The sequence below is a fragment of the Ursus americanus genome, chromosome 12, assembly GCF_024610735.1.
Source record: "Ursus americanus isolate L20-20 chromosome 12, mUrsAme1.1.p, whole genome shotgun sequence".
NCBI lineage: Eukaryota > Metazoa > Chordata > Mammalia > Carnivora > Ursidae > Ursus > Ursus americanus.
This window is the reverse complement of record NC_142138.1, coordinates 5,396,639-5,404,916: the sequence shown is the minus strand read 5'-3', so window position 1 is coordinate 5,404,916 and position 8,278 is coordinate 5,396,639. Positions and strand designations below refer to the sequence as shown.

Below are 8,278 nucleotides of genomic sequence, written 5' to 3'. Positions count from 1 at the left end.
ACAGAGGGACAGACCTAATCCACGCACGAGGAAGCAGTTGACCAAGATTAGAGCAGAAATCAATGAATTAGAAACCAGGAGTATAGTAGAGCAGATCAACAGAACTAGAAGCTGGTTCTTTCAGAGAATCAATAAAATTGACAGACCGCTGGCAAGACTTATCCAAAAGAATAGAGAAAGGACCCAAATTAATAAAATTATGAATGAAAAAGGAGAGGTCACAACCAACACCAATGAAATTGGAAGGATTATTAGAAACTTTTACCAACAGCTATATGCCAATAAACTAAGCAATCTGGAAGAGAAGGAGGCCTTCCTGGAAACCTATAAACTGCCAAGACTGAAACAGGAAGAAATAGATTTTTTAAACAGGCCAATTAATTATGAAGAGATTGAGTCAGTGATAAACAACCTTTCAAATAACAAAACTCCAGGCCCGGACGGTTTTCCTGGGGTATTCGACCAAACATTCAAAGAAGAAATACTACTTATTATCCTAAAGCTATTTCAAAAAGTAGAAACAGAAGCTACCAAACTCATTCTATGAGGCCAATATTACCTTGATCCCCAAACCAGGCAAAGACCCCATCAAAAAGGAGAATTACAGACCAATTTCCCTAATGAACATGGACGCCAAAATCCTCAACAAGATCCTCGCTAGTAGAATCCAACAGTACATTAAAATGATTATCCATCAGGACCAAGTGGGATTCATCCCTGGGATGCAAGGGTGGTTCAACATTCGCAAATCGATCAGTGTCTTAGATTTAATCCAGAAAGAAAAATTCAAAAATCATATGATTCTCTCAATAGATGCAGATAAAGCATTTGACAAAATACAGCATCCTTTCCTGATTAAAACCCTTCAGAGTGTAGGGATAGAGGGTACATTCCTCAATCTCAAAAACCATCTATGAAAAGCCTACAGCAAATATCATTCTCAATGGGGAAAAGCTGGAAGCCTTTCCCTTAAGATCAGGAACACGACAAGGATGCCCACTCTCGCCACTATTATTCAACATAGTACTAGAAGTCCTTGCAACAGCAATCAGACAACAAAAAGGGATGAAAGGTATCCAAATCGGCAAAGAAGAAATCAAAATGTCTCTTCGCAGACGATGTGATACTCTATACGGAAAACCCAAAGAATCCACTCCCAAACTATTAGAAGTTACAGAACAATTCAGTAATGTGGCGGGATACAAAATCAATGCTCAGAAATCAGTTGCATTTCTATACACGAATAATGAGACTGAAGAAAGAGAAATTAGGGAATCCATCCCATTTACAATAGCACCAAAAACCATACGTTACCTTGGAATTAACTTAACCAGAGACGTAAAGGACCTATATTCTAGAAACTATAAATCACTCTTGAAAGACATTGAAGAAGACACAAAAAGATGGAAAAATATTCCATGCTCATGGATTGGAAGAATTAACATAGTTAAAATGTCCATGCTACCCAGAGCAATCTACACTTTCAATGCTATCCCAATCAAAATACCAATGACATTTTTCAAAGAACTGGAACAAACAGTCCTTAAATTTGTATGGAACCAGAAAAGGCCCCGAATCTCCAAGGAACTCTTGAAAAGGAAAAACAAAGCTGGGGGCATCACAATGCCAGATTTCGAGCTGTACTACAAAGCTGTGATCACAAAGACAGCATGGTACTGGCACAAAAACAGACACATAGACAATGGAACAGAATAGAGAATCCAGAAATGGACCCTCAGCTCTTTGGGCAACTAATCTTTGATAAAGCAGGAAAAAACATCCGGTGGAAAAAAGACAGTCTCTGCAATAAATGGTGCTGGGAAAATTGGACAGCTACATGCAACTCTCTCACACCATACACAAAGATAAACTCCAAATGGATGAAAGGAATCCATCAAAATCCTAGAGGAGAACATAGGCAGCAACCTCTACGACATCGGCCAAAGCAACCTTTTTCATGACACATCTCCAAAGGCAAGAGAAACAAAAGATAAAATGAACTTGTGGGACTTCATCAAGATGAAAAGCTTCTGCACAGCCAAGGAAACAGTCAAAAAAACTAAGAGGCAGCCCACGGAATGGGAGAATGTATTTGCAAATGATGCTACAGATAAAAGACTGGTATCGAAGATCTACAAAGAACTTCTCAAACTCAATACGCGAGAAACAAATAAATCATAAAATGGGCAGAAGATATGAACAGACACTTTTCCAATGATGACATACAAATGGCTAACAGACACATGAAAAAATGTTCAAAATCATGAGCCATCAGGGAAATTCAAATCAAAACCACACTAAGATACCACCTTACGCCAGTTAGAATGGCAAAAATTGACAAGGCAAGAAACAACAGTTGCTGGAGAGGATGTGGAGAAAGGGGATCCCTCCTACATTGTTTGTGGGAATGCAGGTTGGTACAGCCACTCTGGAAAACAGTGTGGAGGTCCCTTAAAAAGTTAAAAATTGAGCTACCCTATGACCCAGCCATTGCACTACTGGGTATTTACCCCAAAGATACAGACGTAGTGAAGAGAAGGGCCATATGCACCCCAATGTTCGTAGCAGCATTGTCCACAATAGCTAAATCATGGAAGGAACCGAGATGCCCTTCAACAGATGACTGGATTAAGAAGTTGTGGTCCATATATACAATGGAATATTACTCAGCTATCAGAAAGAACGAGTTCTCAACATTTGCTGCAACATGGACGGCACTGGAGGATATAATGCTAAGTGAAATAAGTCAAGCAGAGAAAGACAATTATCATATGATTTCTCTCATCTATGGAACATAAGAACTAGGAAGATCAGTAGGGGAAGAAAGGGATAAAGAAAGGGAGGTAATCAGAAGGGGGAATGAAGCATGAGAGACTACGGACTCTGAGAAACAAACTGAGGGCTTCGGAGGGGAGGGCATGGGGGAATGGGATAGGCTGGTGATGGGTAGTAAGGAGGGCACGTATTGCATGGTGCACTGGGTGTTATATGCAACTAATGAATCATCGAACTTTACATCATAAACCAGGGATGCACTGTATGGTGACTAACATAATATAATAAAAAAATTAAAAAATAAAATAAAATAAAATAAAATAATCCACTGGAAAAAAAAAGAATCTGGAGAAATCGGAAACCCTTGTGCATTATTGGTGTGAATGCAAAATGGTACAGCTGCTGTGGAAAACAATATGGCAACACCTCAAATAATAAAAAAATAGAATTATCATATGATCCGGCAATTCCATTTCTGGGTATACCCTCAAAAGAATTAAAAGCAGAGTCTTGAAGAGATATTTGTACCCCCATGTTTCTAACAACATTATTCACAAAAGCTAAAATATGGAAGCAGCCCAAGTGTCCATTGATGGATGAATGCATAAACAAAATGTGATAGAATATGCATAGGATGGAATATTTTCAGTCTTAAAAAAGTAGAAAATTCTGACATATGCTATAACATGGATAAACCTTGAGGACAAGCTAAGCAAAATAAGCCAGTCACAGAAAGACCAATATCCACAGATTCCATTTATAGGGTACTTAGAATGGCCCAAATCATAAAGACAGAAAGTACAATGGTGGTTGCCAGGGACTGAGGAGAGGGGAGAATAGGGAGTTACTGTTTAATAGGTATAGAATTTTAGTCTTACAAGACAAATAGATTTATGGGGATGGATGGTGATGGCTGCACAACAATGTAAGTGTATTTAATACCACTGACCTGTACATTTAAAATATGGTTGGGGCACCTGAGTGGTTCAGTCAGTTAAGCATCTGCCTTTGGCTCAGGTCATGATCCCAGGGTCCTGGGATTAAGCCCACATTGGGCTCTCTTCTTAGTGGGGAGCCTGCTTCTCCCTCTCCCTGCCACTCTGCCTGCTTGTGCTCTCTCTCTCTCCGTCAAATAAATAAATAAAATCTTTTTAAAAATAAAAAAATAAAACATGGTTAAGATGGTAAAGTTTACGTTATATGTATTTTACCACAATAAAAAAAGAAAAAAAACCTACAAATACACACACACACACACACACACACACAGAGAGAGATTAACAAAGCAAATAAAAAAGAGGAAAAATAATGAAAGAATAAAATACAGTAGTCCTCTCTTATCTGCAGGGATATGTACCAAGACCACCAATGGATACCTGAAGCCACAGATAGTACCTAGCCCTAATCTGTTTTTTTCTTATACATACATACATACTTATGATAAAGTTTAACTTATAAATTAGGCACAGTAAGAGATTAGCAACAATAAAAACGAAATAAAATAATTATAAAATATGCTGTAATAAAATTTATGTGAGTGTGGTCTCTTGTTCTTTCTCAAAATAACTCATTGTACTATACTCTCACCTTGCTTCTTGTGATGATGTGAGATGATAAAATAGCTATGTGATGAGGTGAAGTGAGGGGAATGACACAAGCACTGTGATGTAGAGTTAGGTTACTACCGACTTTCTGATGATACATCAGAAGGGTCATCTTCTTCTGGACCATGATTGCGCATGGGTAACTGAAACCACGGAAAGCAAAACCATAGAAGAGGGAGAGCTACTGTAAATATATTAAATCCTAACTTAAAAACTAGAGAAAGAACAACAAATAAACCAACAGAGAGTACAAAAAATACAGAAAATAGCAAAAGTTAATACGGTAAAGAACAGAAAAATAGTAGACCAAATTAATAAATCAAAATTTTGGCTCTTTCAAAAAAATCCGTAACAGACATATACTAGCTAATTTAATCAGGAAAAGAGAGAGAATGTACAAATATATGAGGTAAGAAATGACAAAGGGAAAATAACTATTAATACAGAGAAATTTTTAAAAATTTAAATTGTTTATTTATTTATTTTTTAAGATTTTATTTTTAAGTGATCTCTACACCAAACGTGGGGCTTGAACTTCCAACCCTGAAATCAAGAGTTGCATGCTCTACTGACTAAGCCAGCCAGGAGACCCCAGAGAATTTTTTTTTAAAGATCAGAGAAATTTTTTAAAACCATGAGCTTATTGCTTCTATCCAAATAAATTTTAAAACCTAGATGAAATGGAAAATTCAGTATACCAGAGTTGACCCAAGTAGAGATAGAAAACTTAGATTAATTTCCACATAAGAAATAGAGAAGGTCATCAAGGAACGATCCCCACCAGAAAAATGAAAAATAAAAGACCAAAAAGAAGAAAAAGAGAAAGGAACAGAAGAAGTATTTGAAACAATAAACAACTGAGAACTTTCCAAAATTAATGATAGAACCAAACCACAGATACAAGAGACGCAGAGAATACCAAGCAGGAAAACATCAAAAAATCTACACCAAAAAGTCAATATGCACAATGTATTCAAATTACAGAAGATCAAAGACAAAAAGAAAATCTTAAAAGAAACCACAGGAAAAAAACAATTTACCTACAGAACAGCAGTGACAAAAATGACATTGGACTTCTCTTCAGAAACTAGGCAGAGAGTGGAGTAAAATATTTTAAGCGTTAAAAGGAAACACCCACCAACCTTGAATTCTTCCAGATTACCCTTAAAAATGAAAGAGAAATAAAGACTTTCTCAGACAAAAATTGAGGAAATTTGTCCTCAATTTATCCTGCTTTGCAAGATAGTAAAATCTGTTCTTTAGAAAGAGGGAAAATGATATAGGTTGGAAGCTCAGATCTACATAAAGAAAGAAAAACATTAAGGAAGGAATAAATGAAAGTAAAATAAAACCTTTTGTTTCCTTATTTTTAATTGATCTAACAGATAACAATCTGTTCAAATAATAATAATAATAATAACAATGCATTCAGTTTAATAGCTTATGGAGAAGTAAAATAAATTAGAGCGATGTTATTAGAGATAGGAGAGAAACTGGGAGTTGAGAATACCCTTGTTATAAGGTACTTGCAAGTATAATTTGAAAGTGGGCTTGGATTAGTTCTAAATATATATTACAAACTCAAGGACAACCATTAAACAAGGTAAAAAAGAGTATAAATTATATGCTAAGAGAGGAGAAAAATGGAATCAGATAAAATGCTCAGTTAAAACCAGATAAGGCAGAAAACAAGTGGAAGACCAAAAAGGAAAAAAAAAAGCAAAGAATAGTAAGAAGTAACATACATGGTAGCTATTAATCCAAATATATCAATAACCATATTAAGCAACAATGATTTAAATACACCAATTAAAAGATGGACTGTCAGATGGATTAAAAAACCCCAATTACATGTTGCCTACAAGAAACCCACTTTAAAATATAAAGATACATATAGATTAAGAGTAAAGGAATAGAGAAAGATACGCCATGCTAACTAACCAAAGGAAAGCTGGAGTAGCTATATTAACTTCAGATAGAACAGATTTCAAAGCAAGGAAAAATATTAGGGAAAATATTATTAGGGATAAAAAAGGGCATTACATAATTATAAAGGGGTTGATTCTCCAAGAAGACAACAATCTTTAATGTGAAAGCACCGGGGCTCCTGTGTGGCTCAGTCAGTTAAGCATCTGCCTTTGGTTCAGGTCGGGATCCCAGGGTCCTGGGATAGAGCCCCACATCAGTCCCGCATCAGGCTCCCTGCTCTGAGAAAAGCCTGCTTCTCCCTCTGCCTCTCTCTTTCTGTCTCTCATGAATAAATAAATCAAATCTTTTTTAAAAAATGTGAATGCACCTAACAACAGAGTGTCAAAATATATAAGGCAAAAAAATAATAGGACTCCAAGGAGAAACAGATGAATCTACTCCTACAGTTGGAGACTTCAACACTTCCCTGTCAGTAATGGACAGATCCAGCAGTCAGAAAAGCAGCAAGGACATAGTTGAATTAAACAATATCATCGGTCAGCTGGATCTATTTCACATCTATAAACACATCATCCAACAGCAGCGGAATACACTTCCTTTACAAGATCACAGAGAACATTCTCCGAGATAGACCACATTTGGGCCATAAAACACACCCTAAATTTTAAAAGAACATAAATCATATAACGTATGCTCTCAGATCACAATGGAATAGAAATCAATAATTGAAAGCTAGTTGGAAAACTCCAAAATAGTTGGAGAGTAAACCACACATTTCTAAATAACATATGGGCCAAAGAAATCTCAAGAGAAATTTTTTAAATATTTTGAACTAAATGAAAACTAAAATACAACTAATCAAAATTGTGGAAAACAGTGAAAGCAGTACTTAGAGGGAACTTTATAGCATTGAATTAATGTATTAGAAATGAAGAAAGATCTCGGGCGCCTGGGTGGCGCAGTCGTTAAGCTTCTGCCTTCGGCTCAGGGCGTGATCCCGGTGTTCTGGGATCGAGCCCCACATCAGGCTCCTCTGCTGGGAGCCTGCTTCTTCCTCTCCCACTCCCCCTGCTTGTGTTCCCTCTCTCTCTGGCTGTCTCTCTCTGCCAAATAAATAAATAAAAATTAAAAAAAAAATAAATGAAGAAAGATCTAAAATCAACATAATCTTCTGCCTTAGGAAACAAAAATGAGAACACATTAAATCCAAAGTAAAAGAAAGGAAATAATAAAAATTAGAACAGAAAGCAGTAATATTGGGGCCCCTGGGTGGCTCAGTTGTTAGGCGCCTTCCTTAGGCTCAGGGCGTGATCCCGGCGTTCTGGGATCGAGCCCCACATCAGGATCCTCTGCTGGGAGCCTGCTTCTTCCTCTCCCACTCCCCCTGCTTGTGTTCCCTCACTCGCTGGCTGTCTCTCTCTGTCAAATAAATAAATAAATAAATAAAATCTTTAAAAAAAAAAAGAAAGCAGTAATATTGAAAATAGGAAATCAAGGGACAAAATCAATGAAGCAAAAGTTGATTCTTTGAAAAGTCCAATGAAATTGATAGATCTCTAGCCAGGTTAACTAAGAAAAAAAGAGAGAAGACAAAAATAAAAAGGGGACATCACTACTGATTCTATGGGCATTAAAAAGGAATATTACAGGGGCGCCTGGGTAGCGCAGTCGTTAAGCGTCTGCCTTCGGCTCGGGGCGTGGTCCCGGCGTTCCGGGATCGAGTCCCACATCGGGCTCCTCCACTGGGAGCCTGCTTCTTCCTCTCCCACTCCCCCTGCTTGTGTTCCCTCTCTCACTGGCTGTCTCTCTGTCAAATAAATAAATAAAATCTTAAAAAAAAATAAAAATAAAAAGGAATATTATGAACAACTGTATGCTCATAAATTTGATAACCTACATGAAATGGACAAAATTCTTGAAAGAAATAATCTACCAAAACTCAACAAGAGAAACAGATAATCTAAATAGCC

At 36.9% G+C, this 8,278-nt stretch overlaps 1 protein-coding gene across 1 annotated transcript in view; it reads right to left on the bottom strand.

Moving 5' to 3' along the window:
* LOC123793726 (cytochrome P450 4X1) overlaps positions 1-8,278 on the bottom strand; it is a 45,883-nt gene that overhangs the window by 18,079 nt on the left and 19,526 nt on the right. The window lies entirely within an intron of this gene.